Raw genomic sequence first — 23,372 nt, forward strand, 5'->3', positions numbered from 1 at the left:
TTGAGTTTTCTATTCAAGTGAAACAACATAAACAAATAGGCTGTGATTGAACTTTGACTTGCCAGTTACAAATTCACTATTTGGAAAGTTGATTAGTCTTGCGACTTGCTTTAAACACACACACACACACACAATTCACAGTAAAAACAATCTTATGTTACCTAGGTTGTGAGCATAGAATATTGTTCTATTCTCTGTTGTCACACAAACCAATTTTTTGTACCTGGACTAGCTCCAGCTATGAGGCTGAGGCAGATCTTAGGCTCTCTTTGTGTCTCTCTGCCCACCCCCCTCTTCTTTGTGTCCTCACGTTAACTTTGAGGAATCCATCTTGAGAGCTCTTGGCTGATTTCTATTTTAAGAAGTGAGTTCAGCCTTTATAATTAGTCCCCAGTTTGTCTGAAATCCTCTCAGGCATTCAAAAGATTCCAAATATCCTAAACAAGTACTCCTCGAAAATTTCCACTGAAAAATCTCTTGAGGCAAAAGAAAGATGACTTACCGTTGGGGGCCTGGGACCCTGACTCAAAGAAGGTAATGTCTTTGAAGTCTTTGTTTTTGATGAAAGTTTTATATATACTTTGTATTTTTCCATATCATACATCTAAACTGGTTTTTTTTTTTTTTTTGGTTATTTTAGTTTGTGGTGCTGGGGATTGGACTCAGGGCCTTGCACATGCCAGGCAAGTGGTCTTACACTGAACTACATCCCCAGCCCTCTGATTTATTTTTTAATAAAAACAACCTTAATATTTTATTTTTTTGTGATACTGGAGATGGAACCCAGGGTCTTGCACATGCTAGGCAAGCACTCTATCACTGAGCTACCCACCCAGACCTTTTTAATTAATTAATTTTTTTTTTTGAGGCACCGTCTCATTAAAGTATCCAGACAATCCTCCTGCCTCAGCCTCTTGAGTAGCTGTGAATACAGATAGGTAAGGTGCTTGTCTAAAGGCCTTAATATTTTCTTCAAAAAATTTTTTATTTGTGCATTAGAATTATACACGATAGTGAGATTCATGATGCCACATTGGTATATGCACATAATTTGATTCCTCTCATTCCCTAGTCCCTTCCTTTTCCCTTCCCCATTTGTTTTCTCTACTGTATTGATCTCTCTTCTATTATTATTATTATTAATTAGTGTTTTATAATTATACACACACTTGGGGGATTTATTTTGCTATATTCCTACATAGACACAGCATAGTTTAGTTGATTTAATTACCCAGTATTTTCTCATGCCCTTCCCTCCTTCATTCCTCTTGGTCTCCTTACTCTATTTTAATGAGATTCCCCCTCCCAACTTTTTTTTTCTCTCTAACTTCCATATATGACAGAAAATATTTGGCCCTTCACTTTCTGAGTCTGGCTTATTGAACTCAGCATGATGTTCTCCAATTCCATCCATTTACTTGCAAATGACATAAGTTCATTCTTCTTTAAGGCTGAGTAAAACTCCATTGTATATGGATACCACATTTTCTTTACCCATTCCTCTGTTGATGAGCACCTATGCTGGTTCCATAGTTGGCTATTGTGAACTGCACCACTACAAGCACTGGTATGCAGGTATCACTAGAGATGATGATTTTAGATTGTTTGGATAAATACCAAGGAGTGGGATAGCTGGGATATGGTGTTTCCATTCCATCTTTTGAGGGAGCCACATACTGCTCTTCCAGAGTGGTTGGACTGATTTGCATTCCCACCAACAATTACGAAGTGTACCTTTCTCCACCACATCCTCACCAGCAATTGTTGTTCTTTGTATTCTTGATGACTATTATTCTGACTGGAGTAAGATGAAATCTCAGTGTGTTTTTGATTTGCATTTCCCTGATTGCTAAGAAGTTTGAACTTTTTTTTTAATTTGTTGACCATTTGTATTTCTTCTTTAGAGAAATGTCTATTTGGAACTTTTGTTCATTTGCCGATTGACTAATTTGTTTCTCTGACCTTATTTTAAATTGTTTGTCATTGAGTAAAATGGATGGTCTAGGAAGATAAGCTTTGAACATTCCCTAACATACCATTCAGTGTTCTCAGGGGTACTGATTTTCAGAACGGAGGCCTCCTCTCTGTCATAGTAAGTCTTTTGATAAAACAGGCTAAACTAATTATTAAATGTTTGCAGTTACAAACAATGCTGCAAAGCAAATGTCCATCAATAGGGAACAGATAAAATTTCCATTTTGTCACATCTAGTCAGTAAGTCCCAGGCAACTGTTTAAAAGGATAAATAAATCTACTGTGCTGTATGCAAATAATGCCCATACTGTGTCAAGGGAAAAAGTCACTGAATGGTATTATAGTGTAATCCCATCAAAATATCTGTAAAAAAGTTTTTAAAAGCTTTGTATGGCTTTGGATTTGGCAAAATTTTATTTTTCCATGGGAATGCATTATTTATTTATTTTTGTATCAAGTATGGATTACTGCAAATCTAAAACAACAAATATAAACTATTTTGAAAAAGGAGAAAAGCTTTGCACAGATGGACCCATGGTAAACTGAAACCGATAGAAACAAACACTGTTTATTCAAAATTTTTCTTGGAGATTTGAATAATCTTAACACTAAAAGGAAAGATAGATTCTTGTGTTCTGCACAAATTAGGAATTCTTTCTTTCTACAATACCACTAATTAATATGGACTCATTTTTAATGATTCTACATGATGCCTTAATACCATTTATGGCAGAACACTTAGAATATATAGAAGAGAATTAAAAAGAATAAATACCCCCCCATTTCTACAATCCAGAGATAATCTAAAGCGTTTTTCACAAATTGAGCACAGTCTGGGCTTTTGTTCCCATTGGTTTTTATACTTTTTTGTTTTTTAAATCTATTTGTGAGAACACATCTGCTCCCTCAGTTAGAGGTGACAGCATTTGAGTCAGGAAAAGATAGCTTTTACATTCCTCTTTAATCTTCCCTAGATTACACAAAAATGGGATTTTTAAATGTTCCTCAAAGCACATAATTTCCTTTAGAGGCTCAGAAGTTTGACAATTGCTCATCTTAAAACCTGCTCCAAAAGATTGCCATCTTCTAAATAAGGTTGACCATCATGGAGAGCAGAACATATTTGGGGATCTAATTCAAAATGGGAAATTTTCTGGAAGTCTTATATTTTTCCACAAAGGGAAATATGCATTTTTATATTCCTAGGAATATCTATATTTTGTATTAAAAATTAATATATTGAACTACATGTCAAATAGTTGGTTGAGTCAGAAAACCTTATTGTGCCTTGGTCCTGAATATTCCCTGACAAACTGACACAATGCCATCCTAAATGTTATGTTTTCAGAGGCAGTTGCCATGGAATTTTGGCTCTGTTGTCCTGAAAATGAAGTTCAAATACTATTCTCTTAATCATTGAGTAATTCAACACACATTTTCTACTGCATATGAGGAACCAGGATATTGGTTCTTGACAATCTTAGGTTCTGCCATCTCAGAAGTTACTGTCAAGAGAGGGAAACAGCAGGGCAAAGTGACTGTCATCTGAAATCCCAGCTATTAGGGAGGCTGAAGCAGGAGGATCACAAGTCCAAGGCCAGCCTGGGTAAATTAGTGAGCCTCTGTCTCAAAATAAAACATAAAAAGGGCTAGAGATATAACTCAGTGGTAGAATGCTCAAAGGAGGTTCCCTGGAGGAAGCACAACCTACATTCAGATTCAAAGAATTAGCCAGAGCATTAGGGAGGGCGGGAAAGGGGTGCTCCAGGGTGCTGTGGTTATAAGCACAATGCCAGGGGCAACAGAAAGCTAGCACATTCAAGGAGCTGACAGACGGTGGGTAGGCCAAGAGTGGAGTTTGAGGTGAGGAGTGGAAGGTGTGCTGTGTGAAAGGACCACAGAGTCCAAATGTGAAGGACCTTAAGAAACTCGGTAATGAGTTTAGACTTTGTTCTAGAGCACAGGCGAATACACAAAAGGTTTAAAGCCAGAAAAGAGATTGGAGTTGGTCCACCAGACTGGAGGTACAGAGGCTACCCTAAGACATTGATTTATTTGGATTTTTCACAGCTTTAATGAGGACAAGAGCATGTATCTGAAGGATTGCCAGGGGATTTGGATGGTATATTAGAAATAAAAAAGCTAGATCAGTGTCTAGCCTATGTTAGAAGCCCAACATTATCTCCTGGTCCCTCAGGAATCTACAGTTTGTATTTTTGGTATCTGATTTGTTATAAAATGTTGATAATTGAATTGATATTGAATTGCTACATGATCAACTATAGTAAGACCCACGTGGTCATCAATAAATGACCAAGCCTATCAGTGAAAGGGTAATCTATGTTCTCACACAAATTATTGGAATCGTAGAGCACATATTAGCTTCCATGGCTACTGGGAAATCATTGGACACTTTTTCATAGCTTCTTGTCTCTAAACTATGTAAATGCATTTCTTCCTCAAATTTAATACTCTCTTCAGATTTCATATATCTTTAAACTTTTGTCCTTGTTACAAACACATCAAACCACATTCTTTTAAAAAAATTTAAATTTGTTTTAATTAGTTATACATGACAGTAGAATACATTTATGAACTTTGATATATCATACATAGATGAAATATAATTCTCATTTTTCTGAGTATACATGTTGCAGAATCATATTGGTCATATCGTCACATATATACATACAGTAATATTGTCTGTTTCATTCTACTGTTTTCCTATCTCCACATCCCTACCTCTCCCCTCCCATCACTTCCCTCTACCTAATCTAAGGTAATGCTATTCTTCCCTAGTGCCCCCCCTTATTGTGAATTAGCATCTGCATATTAGAGAAAATATTTGGCCTTTGGTTTTGTGGGATTGGCTTATTTTACTTAATATGATATTCTCCAATTCCAACTATTCACTGGCAAATGCCATAATTTCACTCTTCTTTAAAGCTGAGTAATATTCCATTGAATATATATATCACATTTTCTTTATCCATTCAACTATTGAGGGACACCTAGGTTGGTTCCATCGTCTAACTATTGTGAATTGAGTTGCATTCTTAGTAGAATGAAGAAGCAGTGAGGGAAAGAAGAATTGGGGGAGGGGAATGGAACAATCACCAAAGGACACTGTGTTTTGGCTTGTGCAATGTAAGGTAAATGTTTTCTTTAGACTACAGAGAACTTTATGTCAATAAAAAGTGACACAAAGGGCTGGGAATGAACTTAGTAGTAGAGCCCTTGCTTAGGACTTGTGAGGCCCTGGGTTCCATCTTAGCATCCCCTCTCCCACCACATACACAATGACACAAAACATAACCTATTGATAGTTGAAATTCTATTTGAAATGTGCATTTTAAATAAAATCATCTTTGGGAATGTGACTTTGCCCCGAGCTGACAAGTAGACTTATTTTTTCTCATTATTTTACCAAGTTTGCTTAACAAAATCATGCAGTAGAATCTATTATTATTATTATTTTTTTTTAGAGAGAGAGAGAGAATTTTTAATATTTATTTTTTAGTTTTCGGTGAACACAACATCTTTGTATGTGGTGCTGAGGATCCAACCCGGGCCACACGAATGCCAGGCGAGTGCGCTACCGCTTGAGCCACATCCCCAGCCCCAAATCTATTATTTTTGAGAATTAAAAATCCACTAGAATTATTAATATAGTCTGAAATCCAACAGCATAGTATTCTGATCCGCCTGGAATTCTTTAGAAGGGACGTGGACCAGAGGGGGCCCTGAAGAGTCACACCAAGATGGCAAGGAGTGGAATGAATTCTCTCCAATGCCTGTGTAGAAGCAGAGACAGCAACACAAAAACACCATTCTCAGATCTTTCTTTCCTCGCAATAGGCAGATTATGGTAGAAATCTAGATATTTAGCAGAAACTCCCTGACTCTTAAAAACAGACTGATGTACAGAGAAAATGATTGCATTCTGTGCAGCTACAGGATTAGTGATTGTGAGTCAAGAGTTGACATTTATTTTATTTTTCACATTCCATGGGCGGAATTAGTACCATATGGCAACAAACCATTGGGAGGTTAAAAATCACAGAGTAAATTTCTGCCTTTATAATATAAAGTAGATCCAATAAATGCTTTTGGCTTCTCTTTGTTTTTTTTTTTTTTTATCACCCCTTCCTTTTTTTCTTTTCTTTCCTGGACAAGTTCACAATTCAGTATTTATCTCCTAGACACCATTGAATGATAAATTGGTGATGATAAATATTATATGTACATGTAAGATACATGCTTGGGTTTACTGGTAGAAAGAGAAGGTCCCTCATGGAAAATACTTCTTTATAAAAGGTCTCCATGTCTTTTTCTCATACTCCCAAAACTTCAGCTTTCTCTGGATTTTATTGTTTTTTTCCCATCATTTGATTAAAAAGTAATATTTCTATTTATTGGTGCCCCAGATATCTTCCCTAACACAAAGTGCTGTAAGTTACATTGTTGGAGCTTTATTCCTTTAGCTGAAGGCTAAATGCTTATTAAATCCCCATGAGAAGGGATTAGCATGAGAAGGGATTACACCATACTGATATTTAAGGATCTGATATGGTAAAAGAAATGGATCACTCCAACTTACCAGGGAGGCCACTGCAGAAGTAGAAAAATCTTAGTTAAAAAGTGGCAAAACAAGAAAATTGCAGCCGTTAACAGATCAGTGGCAACCTGTGTGGTCTGGCTAAGCTCAGCTGCAGATGGTTCCAGGAAAGGTGATTCTTCTTATTTCCATAGTGTGACTATTTGTAGGCCACCAATCTACAGGAGCTGCATTCGAGTCCTGGAGAGGTCTTTCAGGAAGCACCCAGAGGCAAGGCTTTTTCTTGCTGGCCCAAAGTGACTCAGTGGGCAGTCATGGGCATTCCAGAAAAGTCAGAAAGCAATTCTTTGTTTGAATGGATTTATTTTTGTGGAAGCAACAAGGAATAGAATGGAAATTGCAGCAGAAAAAGCAAAAGAATTATTGAATTTGGAGTTGAGCAAAAATATTTATGCTTTAAAAATGAAACGCTGGTATAAGACCTCAGGAGCTCTTTGTAATTTAGTAACTGAAAATAGTAAGTGATAAGGAGAATTCAGGCTAAAACATTATCCAACCAGACCAATCTAAAGTCCTTCCTCTTGCTTAGAGAGGCAGGCTTCCAAGTCAACAACACTATAAACACAGTTATACATGTATATTCACACTATAAACACAGTTATACATGGTATATTTAGTTTTACATGTATATTCACAATGATGCCCAACATTTATTGAGCACTTCTGTGTTAGCTTTGCATCACTGTGACAGAATACCTAGGACTTATACCTAAATCCACTTTTTGTTTATGTGCACTCATGGTTTGAGAGATTTCAGTTCATAGTTACTTGGCCTGTTGTGGCATAGTACACTATGGGAGCAGCATGAAGCAGAGGATATTTCACCTCTTGGTGGCCAGGAAGCAAAGAGAGAATCAGGAAGGGGCCACAGGTCCCAATGTCCCCTTCATGGACACACCCCTATAGCCTAACTTCCTTCCATCCACTAGGTGCCACCTTTTAAAGGTTCTACCACCTTCCATGGCACTTGGCTGAGGATCAAGTGTTCAATACATGGGACTTTAGGGGTCACTCCAGAGCCTAACAATTGCGGTAAGCTGTCTATTAAGCTTTTCAGTTAATTTTCAATAATAACCTGATTGTTATAATTATCCTCATTTTGTCTATGAGGACAATGACACTTAGAGTTAAGTAGTTTACCCCAAATTTCAGAGATGAGCAATTGCATTTGTTTGCTAGTATTAGTGAGGCACAGACCTGGTGACTTAAACAACAGAAGTTTATCTCCTCAGGATACAGAGGCTGGAAGTCCAAGATCAAGGTGTCAGCTACATTGGTTTGTTCTGGGGTCTTTCTCCTGAACTTGTAGTTGACCGTCTTCTCCATGTGTCCTCACATGGTCTTCCCTCTGTGTATATATGTCTTAATCTCCTCTTCTTATAAGGATACTTAAGGGTGGAATTAGAGCCCATCATAATAACCTCATTTTAACTTAAATATCATTTTAAAGACCCAAATACAGTCACATTCTGAGGTACGAGGACTAGGAATTCAATATATGAATTTTGGGGGGACACAGTTCAATCCATAAGAACAATTCTTTTGAATTTTTCATATATAGATCATATACATAACATGATTAAGGTATAATGGTGAACTATTGTATTGTCCCATGAAACAGAAACCACTGTAGGTACTTCAACATACGAAATCTATCACAGGAAATGTTCCACAGGCAATGAAAGAACTGAGAAGCCCAACGAGGAGAACCTAGAGATGAACAAGTGCAGGAAGATATTCTATCCTCTGGGCTGATGAGAAGAAGGGAGGTAAGTGGTGGTGTCACACCAGGGCAGCCTGGGATCTGGAGCCAGTGAATCGGAAATAAAGGGGAATCTGAGAGGTAACAACCACTGACCAACACAACTTGCCACGTAGAGGTTATTTCACCATGTGGACAGGGTATTTCTGACTACTAGTTTTGTGGGCCTTTAACATTACCAGTTAAGTCCCTTTAAGATCTTTGGAACAGTAAAATCTCAGTTGTTTATGCCTGGTTTAAAGCCAGGATGTGAGTTCTTGGCTTGTTTAGAGCCAAACCTCCCCGACCCCACTTTGCACTGATGGACTTGGTTTTTTTGTAGCACTGTTTGGATGTGCTTAGCCCATGAGATTGTCCTCTAAATGAGCCAATGCTTGTAAGCAGCTTTCAGACTGTAAAAATATGACTTACCTGACAACTGCTTGGTTCACTTGCTACCTGTCTTTTGCATATTTTCTCCTCTCATCTGCAGTTCTTTGAGAGAAATCTGTGTCTCCCAGCAGCATCGGGACTGATCATAGAGTGTTTGTGGAGCCCTTTGTGGGGAGGGGACAGGGAGAAGGGGAGAATAGGCTTCATGTGGCTAGAATCCTCTGCAGCAATGAGCAGGGGAGAGAGGCACGGGATGTCAGACATGTTAACAGAATCATTTAGGGCGACTTGTTTTCTGTGCAGAGATTTTTCAAGACCTGGGCTGTTTTTGCCTACTTAATGTGCTCTGCATTTTCTGCAGTCAGACCCCACTGCATGGTTAATGACACAAGTTCCAGGAAGCTTGGGGATTGTGCCAGTAGACACCAGAGACACTAACCTTGTCAAAGCAGAAAAAGATGACATACTTATAGTACAGCCAGACACTCAGTTCCTAAGCTCCTAAAGCAACTGGGATGCAAGAGATTTGATGTGGGCGCACTAATCACAGAGCTGCATTTCTCTGAGGGCAGCATCTACCAATCCTCTCCCCTAAACATGCAGATCAACAGAGGACTAATTCCAAGTAATTTATGAAACAACAGGTAATAGTGGCAATTATCTAGGGGGGTGGCAAGCGAGTAGTTGTGTGCATGGGCCCGCACCCAGATGCATCTCATGTGGATGCTCCTAAGCATTAACAGGTGTATCAGAGGAATAGCTGATGAAACCCCTTCAGAGAATGTTAATTAGTAACTACAATTCATCTGTCAGGATGCTGCTACACCCATGGAGCCATATTACACTCATAGGACTGATATTTGTAAGCCAAAACATATGATTTAAAATAGATGACCCAGTCCTCATTGTTCAGCTCTTTGCTTATGGGTAGCCACTGCCACAGTCTAGCTGGGCACAAATCACGAGCCACTCAAGCAGGAACAAACTTTATTTTTGAAACTGCCGCCAATGCCCCTTACGCTCCAGGCCAGATTGCCTACCGATGCGGCTTTCTCCCAGACCCCAACAGGAAGTCCCTCCTCCGGAATTCCCTCCTACCGCACTTCCCCAACCAATGGGAACTCTCCAGGAGTCTAGCAGGCCGAGGTGGACAGCAGGAGTCCAATATCCATATGAATGTAGATCTTAACATAATCATATCATCTCAATGGCTTGTTGGCGTCACCTTTCAACCAAAAATGCCATGCATCATATTACTTAGCTGTGGCTCTTAGCAAGCCACGACTGCCTGGGAGCTCAGTCTATACTGAGGAGGTTCCCTGTTAACTCTTCTGTTATCACTGACTACCTTTCATCAGGAGCTGAATCTATGGTTGTGACTGTTTTCTCTCTAGCACTCAGTGCAGTGCCTGGCACATGGTGGGACAAGTTCATCCCTAGGGATCATCTTTGAATTTGCACATAAATTGTTGGAAACATTTTTGCCATCAGTTTCAATGAATGTGGTTGTTGAAGTTATTTTTTCTGTCTTAACAACTAAAATCATAATATGAATGATGAGCTTTACCCAATCTGTTCTCAAATTTTGTCTCAGACTTTTTTACAACAGGAATTTGGGTAAGAGGGTTTAAGATTGGACTGTGCCAAAGCTCTGTGGTGGTCATACCATCTTGTTCCTCAATTTAGGACACCTGCAAGTGGTTGGTATTTAGGATGGTCTTTAATGTGGTTGCTCATAGGATTCATCATAGAACTTTAAAAACTCTGATGCTTTGGTCCCAGGACATGCAGCTTGGGTATTGGAAATTTTTCATCTTCCCCAAATGATTTTAATGTGTAGCCAAGGTTGAGAACAAAATTAGACTCTTCTTTTATACAGATACAGATACTTAATGTTACTGGTGAGTCTCAAGTGACCAGATATTAAATTATTTCCATCTCTTAAATTGCCAACAAAGGAAGATATGTCCCATCTCTCATGAAAATCAGTGTCATTTTCTTATAAACACCACACCGCAGATTGGTGACATGCCTCCCTTTCCTCTTTGTAGAGACACTTCCCACTTTATGTTTTGGGGTTCTCTTATCCTCTGTCTCTTGTCCTAACTCTCCATGAGCTTTAGAGTGGAATGTAATCTTCTACTCATCCCCCTTCCTTGTGGGCTCCCAATAGCCTTTGGATTTAAGGAGAGTCCTACTAATCAGTGTGGGAAAATGTTAATAAGGTAATACAATTGTAGGGAGGCTACCAAGGTTCCAGAAACTTCTAGTGATCTTGTTAGTGATAGTCTCTGTTCTATAGCTCATGTCCCTGCTCTCTGAGCTGGTGACCCTGACTTTGAATTTTTTTTCCTCTTATGTGAAGGACATGACAATTTTCAGCCACTAAAATTTGCTCTTTTCTGCCTGCTGAGGCATCAGGCAGAGTAACAGGTGGATCCTGGTTCTAAGTGAGTCATTTGATCTGTAATCCTCCTGCTTAGGGAATGGATACTCACTTCACCACCTTTCCTTGTGTCAGTCTGGACACCAAATCGCTTTTAAAACATTGCCTCTATGAAAAAAAAATATTTCAAATTTAAACAATTTAAATGCAAATAAGCTTTGTGGAACTTAATCTTTTTGTAGGTTGGAGACAGGTGATACAGTACAGTAAATATTATTCAAAGAAAGGAACTCATAACATGAATTAATCCAGCATCTTATCCTTAAGCAATAAATAATATTCCCAATAAACCCAAGGTGCTGGAAAGTATGAGAAGGTCTACTATAAGCATAATTGGTGATGTTACTGAGTTCTAACACAAGCTACTACTTAGAATCTTCATAAGCCTCATCCTCAGAATTTGCATGAGTTTAAAATAACAACAATTCCCCCAAACAGAACCCTTCCTATGAGTCAGATACATACTAATATAATTTAATCCTCGTGACAACTGCATGAACTAGACTATTATTGCTCACACTTTCCAGATGGGCAAACTGAAACTCATGGAGACATTAAATAACTTTCTGACAGTATGACATCAAGCTCCCAAATGTCTAAACTATGGTCTTTATTGGACAATGTGACCTCTGAGCCAACACAAAAGGCCATTACAGTCATATGTTACAACTAAAGATGGAAAAATGGGACAATGGCTTGGCCATGGAAATTCCTTATGACAACACTATCAGAGGGGGCTATAGTGTGTGTGTGTGTGTGTGTGTGTGTGTGTGTGAGAGAGAGAGAGAGAGAGAGAGAGAGAGAGAGAGATGGGGGTGAGGGAGAGAGAGATGAGTAGTTGGACATGTGGCACATTTAAATTTAAGTGTCCTGAAGGACTGGACTTTGAAAGCCGTGCTTGTCTGATTTCCCCATCACTAGTCTTGCTTGGAGCCTGAGGGCCATGTTAGAGGAGCCCCTAGAGTCTAGACCTTCTCAGAATCTTGAAAACAACTGACTTTTTTCAATTTCCATCTGTAACTTGCCCTTTATGAATTTCCAAAGTCAACTTTAAAACCTAGTTTCCACTCAGAAAAGAACACCCCTCTTTTAGAAAATGAATGATCAGATGATCAGCCTTTAGCATGAATAATAATTATATTTTGAAAGTATTGGCAATTTTACCCCAAATGAATTGCAAATAACTATTTCTCCTGAGTAATGAATCCCAGTTCTTAATTTTGGGACAGTAGTTTTTATTATTTGTGAACGTTAGCTATACCTTTTCAAAGAACAGTTTATATACTTCCATAGCCTCAGGATAATATAGTAATCAGTGGCCCATTAAAATAAGTGCCATAAACTAAAATAGTTTTTCTGGAGATTAAGGAAAGATGGTAAGTGAGATGCTCCACAGTATGAATAAAATAAATTAGGGGCCAATGAGCCACGGATTCAAATTTCTACACATTAAAAATTATAGGGCTGAGGATGTAGCTCAGGGGTAGAGTGATTGCCTAGCATGCACAGGGCCCTGGGTTCAATCCCAGGCACTGAAAAAAAATGTAGCTTTACAATTTTAATCCAAAATTCTATAATCCCAAATCTATGGAAACCATAAACATTTTCATAACTTTTGGTGGCAAACTTGACCTGCATCCATAGGATGTTATTTGTAGTCCTTGAAAACTTTACACATGAATAGTATCCTTCTATTTTGCTGCGGAAATTGCAATGTGTTTGATTCTTGGGCAGTGCTGAGGTCCTGCTGTATATGCCACATAAAATTTGGTATGTATGGAGTATTTTTTCTGGAGTGGGGTACTGGGGACTGAACTTAGGGGCACTCCACCACTGAGCCAAATCCTCATCCCTATTTTGTATTTTATTTAGAGACAGTGTCTCACTGAGTTGCTTAGTGCCTCGCTTTTGCTGAAGCTGGCTTTCACCTTGCAATCTTCCTGCCTCAGCTTCCTGAGCTACTGGAATTATAGGCATGTTCCACTGCACCCATATGGAGTACTAACTTTTTTAAAAATGAAAAAAAAAATTTCTAAATTCTAAAATCCGAAATCAGGCTCTAAGGATTTTAAACAAAAAAAATTCAGGCTTTTAAAAAAAGCATTAGATTAACATCTTCAGCAAAACATATCACTCAACCTATTTTAAAAAGTCATTCATTGATTCATTTAAACAAGAGTTTACTAGGTATTAAGGTGGTGGATATAATCATGATTAAAACTAGAAAGAATCTAATAGGAAAAAAAGAACATTAAATTGTTACCCGAATTAATATATATATATAGACAAATTAAGTAAAGTACTCTAAAGGTTTTTTTTTTATATCAACCCAGAGTACAAAATACAGATTTTAAGGTGCACAACAGTGTTCTGATTCTACTGGTAGCAAATTACCATGGTGGTACAGCTAGGAGATTTTTCTAGTGCTTCCACAAAGCTGCATATAAAACTGGGACACATGGCAACTTAGAACATGTGAGTGTAAGGTAGTTAATGAAAAAGTCATTTGCTTGAAAGAAAAAGGACACTTAGGCTAAAGAAAATCAATGGAATTCTCCCTGGCATGGTTCGAATTTGGTGTGTATGTTTATTTAAATATCTAAATGGGTGGGGGGAAAGGGGGGTGAATAAGTTTTTTTAACCCCCAAAACAGTCTTATAAAATAGGTATCATTATAATTATTATTGCCATTTTACAGATAGTTGAGGCATGGAGAGGTCAGTGATCTGCCCCAATTGCACTGAACACTACACTGCTCCTGAATGTAACTATGCTTAAAAAATGTGGGCCTTAGTCAATGGGGACTGGAATCGGGGAGACAGTGTATCATAGCAGAAAGAACTCTGGGTTTGTAGGTGAAAGAACTGGGTTCAAAATCTCATCTTATAGTTATGTGATTTTCAGCTTTCCCTGTATAATATAGACAATAATTACTACTTCTCAGGGTAGCTGTTAAGGCTGAATGGACTTCCAACAGATTGACAAAATTATAAATCTGAAAATAATAAGAGTTGATATGAATGTAGACTAATGGTAATGCTCCTCCTGCAATTTTGGTGGGAGTATAAATTGGTACAACCTTGGAGAATAGCTTGAAATCATCTTATTAAACAGAATACGTATTTACCCTAAAGAAATTTGTGCATACATACACCAGTATGTATATACAAGAATGTTCTTTACAGCATAGTTTATAATAATCCCAAATTGGAAACAAAACAAATGGATTCCTCAATTGTGGGATATTCACACCATGGAATAAAATAAAATAGTGAAAGCGAATGAATTTTAGTCATGCACAACAATATGATTAAATTTTAAATCCATTGTTGAGTGAAAAAAAGAAGTCTCCGGAGAATACAAACAGTATGACAAGGTTTTTGCCAAGGAATAAAACAAGCAAATTATAAAATATCATGTTTAAAAATAGAGCCATGAGAGGCTAAATTAAGAACACAAAATTCAGAATGTGGTTACTTTTGTGTGGGGCCAGGTATAGATTGTGTGCATGTGCTTGTATGTGTGTAGGTGGGAATATTTATTAATGGTCTAGTTCTTATATAGTTCATATCTAGTTCTTATGGGTCACATATGTCACATTTTAAAAAATTAACATTACATATAATCTTAATGTAAGCATCAAATGTTACATAGTACTCATTCAAGTACCCTATTTAATGCAAATAAATTTCCTTGCTCATTCTCTCTCTAGCATTTGGTCTAGAAGTAGACATGTACAGAAAATGCTCAGGAAAGTTTATCAAATAAATCAATAGTTGGTTAAAAAGGAAAAAAGATGACACAACATTCATGCAGTACTTCACATGAAAAATGCCATATGAATAATAGGTGTTATTATTAAAAGAGAAAATTTTCCTTAAAGTTATTTGGTTCTCACTCCCTCAAGACTAAATGGCCATAATGGTGGGGTTGTGAGGGGAAATGCCTGTCGACACTCTGCATTGCAGATGCATGGTGCCTCTGGTGTCAAACCGCTAGTTTCTGACAGAACACCAAAGTAAGAGTTATTTGCAACGTGTTTCTTCTTTAGGTTTTAAGGGCAGTTGTTTTCTTTGGTAGTTGTGGGTACTCACAATACAAGGAATACTTGTCAGTCTGAAAATACTAAAAATGACGAGGAAAAAAGAAACAGGCACTCTTCTTCAAAAACACTTTTCTAAACTCCTTTGGGGGAAAACCTGAGGTGGCTGTTAACACTATCAACATTTTTAGAGACAAGAAGGGAAAGTATAAGTGGGTAGTGTGCAAGGGTAAATGACATGTGTTTCCGGTCTCTGGTGTGTGCCTCAACTTTGCCTTTCACCTACTACAGTGCTGGAGGGTTGCCCTGGATATTTTCATTAATGGCCCGCTCTCCCAAATGTTATTATTTCATGTTCTTTCCTCAGATTTCAAATGCTTTTTCAATTTGATCTCTTTATCTTTGATGGTCTCTTTTCTGGGTGTACCTAACCCCATTTCTTTCTTTCTCAAGAATAAAAAAAGAACCAATTAGAAATTCTTCATGTAATTATCCAATAACAATTAGGGCTTATTGTGTTGCTGCCTTGTATAACTCTACTGTATTTTCCTTCCTCAAAACAGAGGCAGCTCCAAAGCGCAGTTATGAGTCTGTTTACACCACCCAGATATCAAATTGACTTGCTAATGGTAACTCTTACTTGGTATCCATGGGTTACTGTGTCATGTGATTTGACATCAAGTACAGACAGTGCTGATTAGGAGCATCCAGCTCTGTCCAACTCCGTGCATCACTGAACCATCTGGTCATTTATTCACTAATAAGCCCCTAATGGCCCAAATATTCACCGGCCTGTCATTGTGACATGGCATAAAATGCCTACATCTTTCAACTCGCTTTGACATGTTGCTTGTTTCACATCAAAACCCGTCATTTACAGGAAAAGAGCTCAGAGGGGTAAAAACTTGACCTAATCTACAGTGTTAACACAAAGACAGAGGCTTGGTTATCTAGTAGCCTGACTGAAAGCATGTAAATGGGCAGGAATTCATTTTGTACATTTTTTTTTCCATTCTCATTTTACAACATTCTTTAAGTTTGGTATCATCCCTAATATGGGATTTTATGTGGGCTCTGCGTTGAAATATCTATCCTGTATCTGTTTAAATAGTAAGGAGGGCTTTAAAAGGAAAAAGCTTCCTGGAGTCTTGGTGCTTGCCTGTTTACATTGAAATGTGTGTGTGTGTGTGTGTGTGTTGGGTTGGGGGTTTGCAATGTGGATCTCAAGAGCAGCTCTCTGCAGTTCTTGGAGGACTCTTTACGGTTTGTTATTTTAACCCTCTCTTATTCTCTATTCTTCTTTCCAGCCAAATGTGCTTTTTCTTCCCCATTATATCTGTTTATTATAAAAATTTGAGCTTATTCATGTTTGGGGCATTTGACATGATCACCAGAGCAGTAATGAAAAGCTGGAAACTGCTTTCAGTTACAACCATTAGGAAAAAGAGGCTAAAACTCTTCAAGTAGTTATCCTGGCATGAACAGAATTAAAACACTAAAAAATTAGAAAGTAATAAGGGGGAAAAAAGTAGCTTTCTATGACATTCAGCACTGTGGAAATCTTGGCCCTTAAGTATAATTAAAATATGATATTACTGAGGGTCACTAACTGGTTTTAGATGTTTCACATTTTACAGATATTACTAAAATGAATGTTTCAAAATAATTCTTACTACTCCATTTATCTCTTTTTGTCTTCTTTTTCTTTTTAATATAAAAGTTTCTGAAAATTGAGTGCTGGCATACTTTAGGTTGAAAGCATCATTTTTCTATTGTCTTCCCTCTACAGTTCACCAAGACCCAGTTCCCCCCTTCCCTGTCCCCATCAATAGGCTGAGAACATGTGCACCCTTCAGAGGATTTCTTCCACCCATACTCAGAGACCGTGAGAACTGAACAAAGAGGTACTGGTGGCATGGAGGGCAGATCTAAGGTTTTATAATTTGGCATAAAAGATGGCAGAGGCATGCTGGTATACTTTCAGCTGGTTGCTTCCTTTGTGGGAGGCCCCCGGTGCAGATCAGGTGTTCTGGTGAACCCCCTTTGTATGTGGGCTCACATACCTGGCCAGGTGAGCTCACCTAGAGCTAAGCCCAAACTGCACCCTTTTGCTCCTTTTGCTTCCAATCAGATAAAGCTAGAACTGGATCTGAGAGTAAATGGAGGTAAAGTTCACCACTGTATCTTCCCTAGTACTTTCCCCACTCCAGTTTCCTGATTTATTGGTGTTCAACCTTTTCAAAAAGAGCAGCCCTTTGCTTCAATGTTGACTTAAAAAGAACCTCAGCAGTAATTTTACAAATTTTAATTTTTTTCCCTATATTTCAAATGAATTCCATGTTGGTCATTAATGACCTCATCTTCTTGTGACCACTCATTTGTTATTTCAGATGCGTGAAAGCTTCAGTAAAATACTACTTGGTCTTTATCATTCCACAGGACTGTATCAAATCCTTGCCTCCTCTCTAGGCCGTGAAACTAAACCACACAAGCTGAAGAAAAACTAGGGAGCCCCTTGTTTCTTTGGGATCTGATATTCTTGATTTCTAGAATGCTCCTCATTTAAAATATTCCTTCTTGTCAAACCTTCCATCAGTCTCAAATCAACATAACCACATACCCTAACGCTTTGTTGAGAGAATTCACATTTATTTACTCACACACTAGGTTGATAAAAATAATAAATTGAGCATCCAATAATGTTCTAGACATCAGGGATATAAAGATGATTAAGACATTGCTCTAGGCCTTAAGGAGCTACAAGGGTTCATGGGATTTGGGGGGAGAAGGATAGAAATCAACAAGTGAGTATATTGACAAAGAGAACGTTGGGAATTACACAGGTGTTACTGTTTGGATATCAGGTGTTCCCCTCAAGCTCCTGTGTTAATGCAAGAATATTCAGAGGTGCAGTGATTAGATTACGAGAACAGTGACCTAATCAGTCCATCTAGTTTGAATGGACTGACTGGGTGGTAACTGTAGGCAGGTGGGGTGTGACTGGAGAAGGTGGGTACCGGGGGAATGCCCTAGAAGGGTGGATCTTCCCTGTGGCCCCTTCCCACCTCTCTCTCTGCTTCCTGGCTGTAATGAGCGGGGCAGTTTTCTTCCACCAGGATGATCCACCTCACATCAGGCCCAGAGGAACAGAACCAGCCGATCATGGACTAAACCTCTCACACTGTGAGCCAAAATAAAGCTTTCCTCCTCTATGTTGATCTGGTCAGGTATTTTGGTCACAGCAATAGAAAACTGACTAACACAGAAGGCATGGTCATACAAAGTTGAAGATAATATAGAAATCCAGGGGAGTGGGTGGGACACCTGTGTATTCTTGTACTTTGATCTTACAAACAAAGACCCATGTATCCTACTCTGCCATTTCCTTACTTCCTCTCCTTGCTCATACCTTGTGCTCTCAGTACTAATAGGAGAAAGAGCCTCCAAGGTATCAAAGCATGGAACAGAAGGAGAAAGAAAGAGAGAGGAGACATAAGGAGGAGTAAGAGGAGAAGGAGGAACTCAGAGGAGGAGGAGAGAGGAGGGAGAAGAAGGCAAGAAAGTTGAAGAAGAGCAAAGAGAAAGGGAGGGAGAGAGACTCTTGGAGGATCCCCAGCTCTCCATTCTCCAAAGCCTCTAAATCAAATGTCTGAAAAATCCCTTGTTTATGCAATGACCAGAGACTTTTCTCACCACAGGCTTGTTGCCCACTGTGCCCACCAGGAGAGGAAGAAGGCCTGACATAAGAAACCATCCACTTCCTCCTCTGCCTCAGGATATGCACATTTTACCATCCTTCAATCTTTTCTGATATCTATGATTATATGATTATCTTCATTTTTTTTTAAGGTTTCTAGTTCTCTCCCCTCTGCATTTCCCTTCACACTTGTCTGAGTTGGGAAGGGCCTGGTGGGATGGGCACCCCTGGCTGTGACTTTGTCTTTGTCTCTGTCTGCCAGTCAGGGGCAAAAACTAGGGAACCATTCATTTCTGTGGTTCCAGGATTATGAAGAGATTGTTAGGGTTACAAAGATAAGAATTAGAATGCACTCGTTGCTATTCCTGATAGGCAGAATGATGCAGCACTGGAAGTAAGGAGCCAATATTGTTCTGTCATATCTAAAGGTCTGACTGTGAGAGGTTGATCACTGCTTCTCACATGGCTCTTGGAGAAGGCAATATAACACAATTATGACATGTGTATTTCATTTCAGAAACCTTACATAAACAGATAAATTGAAATCATTTGTGCATGTAATAAACTACTTAGATAAATAAAAAATCTAATTATTTCTTCTTTTTTAACTGCAGTAAGTATATACAACATACAAATTTTAACCATTTTTAAGCATAAAATTCAGTGACATTAATGACATTCACCCTGTTGTCCAATCATTACCACATTTCTAAAACTTTTATCATCCCAAACAGAAACCCTGTACCCATTGAGTAATAACTTCTCTTTCTTTTCTCCTAGCTTCTGGAAACTTCTAATCTCCATTATGTCTCTATGAATCTGCCTATTCTAGGTATTTCATATATGGGGAATCATATCATTTTGGTCCTTTTATGTCTGTCTTATATCACTCAATATGTTTGCAAGATTCAACCATATACCAGATATCAGAACTTCATTCCTTTTTTGGTGAAATAATATTTCATTGTGTGTGTATATCACATTTTGTTTATTCACTCTTTTGATGATGGAAACTTGTGTTGCTTCCATGCAATTTATTTCAGTTTGGTGGGAATATATTAAGTCATACTAGTAAAAACTGAAAAAAAAATAGTCATTACCTAAGCAAAGAGGGAACACAGTATGATAATAAAGAGCTCAAGTTCAAGTGCTAGACCTAGGTTCAGATCCCAACTCCACCTTTTGCTAGTAATCCCCATCTTTCCTACCAAACACTCAGTCTTATACTTAACTTGGGAAAGTCCACTTTAACTCCCTGAATCTTAACTTCTTCCTTTGTGTGAATACAATACCCATTTCATTGGGTTCCTGTTGGAATTCAACATCATAATGTAAAGCCATTTGTATTATCAAATGAAATCTGAAAGGAAACAACTTTCACAACATGAAACTCGGAGAAGGTAGTCACAGAACAACAATAAAGGGGGTCCTTCGTGTTAAAAGTTTGGGTCCCACTAACACTAGATGGTCTGCAAGATATTTTTAAGCTCTAAAGTTCTGTGGTTTCAGCTTACTTTCAGGGATCTAGAAGAGTAAAATAAAAATGCCTAGAACTTAGAGAGATATTTTCTATTACATCAACATCTCTGAAGCTACCTGTGAGTTAGAGGCAGTGGACAAGCATATATCGACTTTAGAGTAACATCAATAAAATAAATCTGTGATTGTGCCCATTTATTTGTGTGGTGTTTCCCAATCACTGTAGATTAAATTAAGAGTTTTGAGAGTGTCACAGACTCAGATTCAGAAATCAAGTCTGTGCTGCTTTTAAAAATGACTTATCATTTTAAAGCAGATAAGAAGATGGACCTTCTTTGCTTGCTTCCTCCCAGCCCTGATCACGTACTTCCCACCTCCACCTCTGTTGACAGGATACAGAGACACAGAATGGAATCAGTAAGCAGAGGAAAGCCACTCACCTGCACTGACTGTTAAATAAATGAGAAATAAATTTCTATTGTGTAAAGCCATTGAAATTCTAGGTTTTCTTTTAGACCATTAGCATTACCCTAACTACACACTAATAGTGATAAGGACTGATTCAAATGTCAGAGATTACTGACAGTTGTGAGCAAATTACTTTCTCTTTTTAGAAACGTTTGGTTAACCTTCTTTGACATTAAACGTTCCATTCATTTAATCCTGTGCCAATTATTGAAAGTTAGCTCAAAGTCTCTGTTCTAGAGGAACTCACAATCTCACTTGGGTGAAAAAAATATATAAAAAAGTTAAAGAATGATGAAATGCAAAATATAAAGAACATCAAGCGAGTAGAAAATAATTCCTACAGCAATCCAAGGAAGGATTGGGTTTACTGGAAAAAGATTTGTGAAGAATGATAGGACTATATGAATACCTTAAAAATAGGGTAGGATTTGGAAAGACATGACAGTAAGGATATTCAAACTGGGGTAAATGGTGAAAAAAATGCATAAAGTGGGAATAAACAAAAATATATTTAGAATGATGTAGGACTTTGGGATTGCGATAGTTAAGAGAATGAAATTTGAAATTTGTCCAATATCCATTTAAAAGTATTTAATGATCACATGGGTCTGGCATTGACCTAAATACTAGAAAGTAAAAGCAGTACTTCCTTCAAAGAATTTATAGTCAACTGATACAGAAAGACCTAGATTCAACTTGTATCTGCACATGGGCAAGTCGCTTAACTTTTATATATGTTGCCTTCCCCATCTGCATGATGAGATAATAATGCTATGAGGTTATTGTGAGGATTACATGAGATGATGGATTTGAAGCATTTGACACAGAGTCTTGCACATAGTGAACTCTCAATGAATGTAGTTCGATGTGACAGAAATGGTGTTGATGGCAGTAGTAGTAATAGTAGCAGACCACTGGGCAAGAGCAGAGAGACTGTGTTGACAATTATGGGGGCTGAAGTTGGAAATGGAGTCTTGACTAGGTTAATGGAGTCTCTTCAATGCCAAGCCAAAAAATTAGCATTCTATCCTTAGGCAAAGGACAACCTTTGGAGGCTTTTTAAATAGGTAAGTAATATGGCAACACTGAATAGAATGGATTGGGATTAGGGGAATGAAAAAGGAACAAAGGCAGATATCACTGTAACTGAGATTGCAATAGACAAGAATAGTGAAAATACAATGTTCAAGGATACCACTAAATTTTTTCAAGTCTGTCTGGTTACCTCAAAGGACATTAACATGTATAATAGGATGGGAGAAAAACAAGATTTATTTTAGAAATTGTTGATATTGTGTGTCTGTGGAAAGTAGAGAAGGAGTCTACATTATGTTATCCTTCTTCCTGTCACCTTCAGGAGCTCTATTCCAGTTTGGTGAAATGGAGGAGAGTCCAGTGGAAGTCAGCTGTGAGCCTCTGCTTAGAGATGCCACTTGCAGAGACTCCTTGAGTTCTTACCCTGATGAGAAAAAACAAGTACAAATAAAGAAAACCCTAATTAGGGATGGAGCAGTGTGATCTAGCCAGCCCCGCCTTCTGTGGAGCTCTTCTGGGGAAAGATTTGAGAGGGGTTCTGCAGGCCATAAAGGATAAGTTTTTTTTTTTTTTTTAAAGATGGATTTAGGTTATGATAAAATGGATTATATTGAGTTTGTAAACTTGAGAATTTCTAATTAAAAGTAATTTCTGTTTTTATTGGTTCTTTTTTGTTATACATAACATCGGTTTTTATTTTTACACAATCATAAAAGCATGAAATATAATTTGCTCTAATGCAGTCCCCAGTACTTCCTCTTTCCTTTCCCTCTTCCCTCTCCCTCTTCCCTTCCCTTTACTCTACTGATCTTTCTGCTATTTACTTAGTTTTTTTTTAAATTACTGTCTTGTGGATATACATGATGGTGAGATTCACTGTGGTATGCTCATATGTGTACAAAGGAAAGTTCAGCCAGATTCATCTTGCTCTTCCCTTATCCCATTCCATCTCCCCCATTCAATGCCCTTCATCTACTCCACTGATTTTTCTTCTTGAGAATTTCCCCCTACATTTTTATTGGTGCATTACAGTTGTATATATTGATGGGACATACTGTTGTTACATATTCATACATACACACTATATAACAATATAATTTGACTCAATATCCCTCCCCAGCCCTTCCCCGTCCCTCCCCTTCTCTTGAGAATTTCTTAATGCACACTTATTGTTGCTGACATCCTTGTGGGTTTGGTCATGGAAAATAAGCTTTATATGATGTACATAAGAATCTACACTGCCTAACCAGTATCATCTGAGAGTCACTGCTTCATAAAAGGGGATCCTTAAGCAGGAAATGATAAGTTTTAGTGAGTTAGTTTGGCTTGGGAGCAGCTGTGGGAACTTGTTATCTGCTCTACCCCTTGCTGTGACATGGCATCAAGCTTATCAAAACGAACTAGCTTAGGACAGTGGTTCTCAAATTTTAGACTGCTCCAGAATCACCTAGAGGGCTTGTTAAGACACAGGTTGCTGGG

General features: G+C 38.1%; 1 long non-coding RNA gene across 1 annotated transcript in view; it reads left to right on the plus strand.

The window, feature by feature from the left end:
• The first annotated feature begins 400 nt into the window (after positions 1-400).
• LOC125619433 overlaps positions 401-23,372 on the plus strand; it is a 65,393-nt gene continuing 42,421 nt past the window's right edge. The window contains exon 1 of the long non-coding RNA XR_007350995.1: positions 401-534. This is a non-coding gene — a long non-coding RNA (uncharacterized LOC125619433). The remainder of the gene's footprint in view (positions 535-23,372) is intronic.

Source organism: Marmota marmota, unplaced genomic scaffold (genome assembly GCF_001458135.2).
Source record: "Marmota marmota marmota unplaced genomic scaffold, marMar, whole genome shotgun sequence".
Lineage (NCBI taxonomy): Eukaryota > Metazoa > Chordata > Mammalia > Rodentia > Sciuridae > Marmota > Marmota marmota.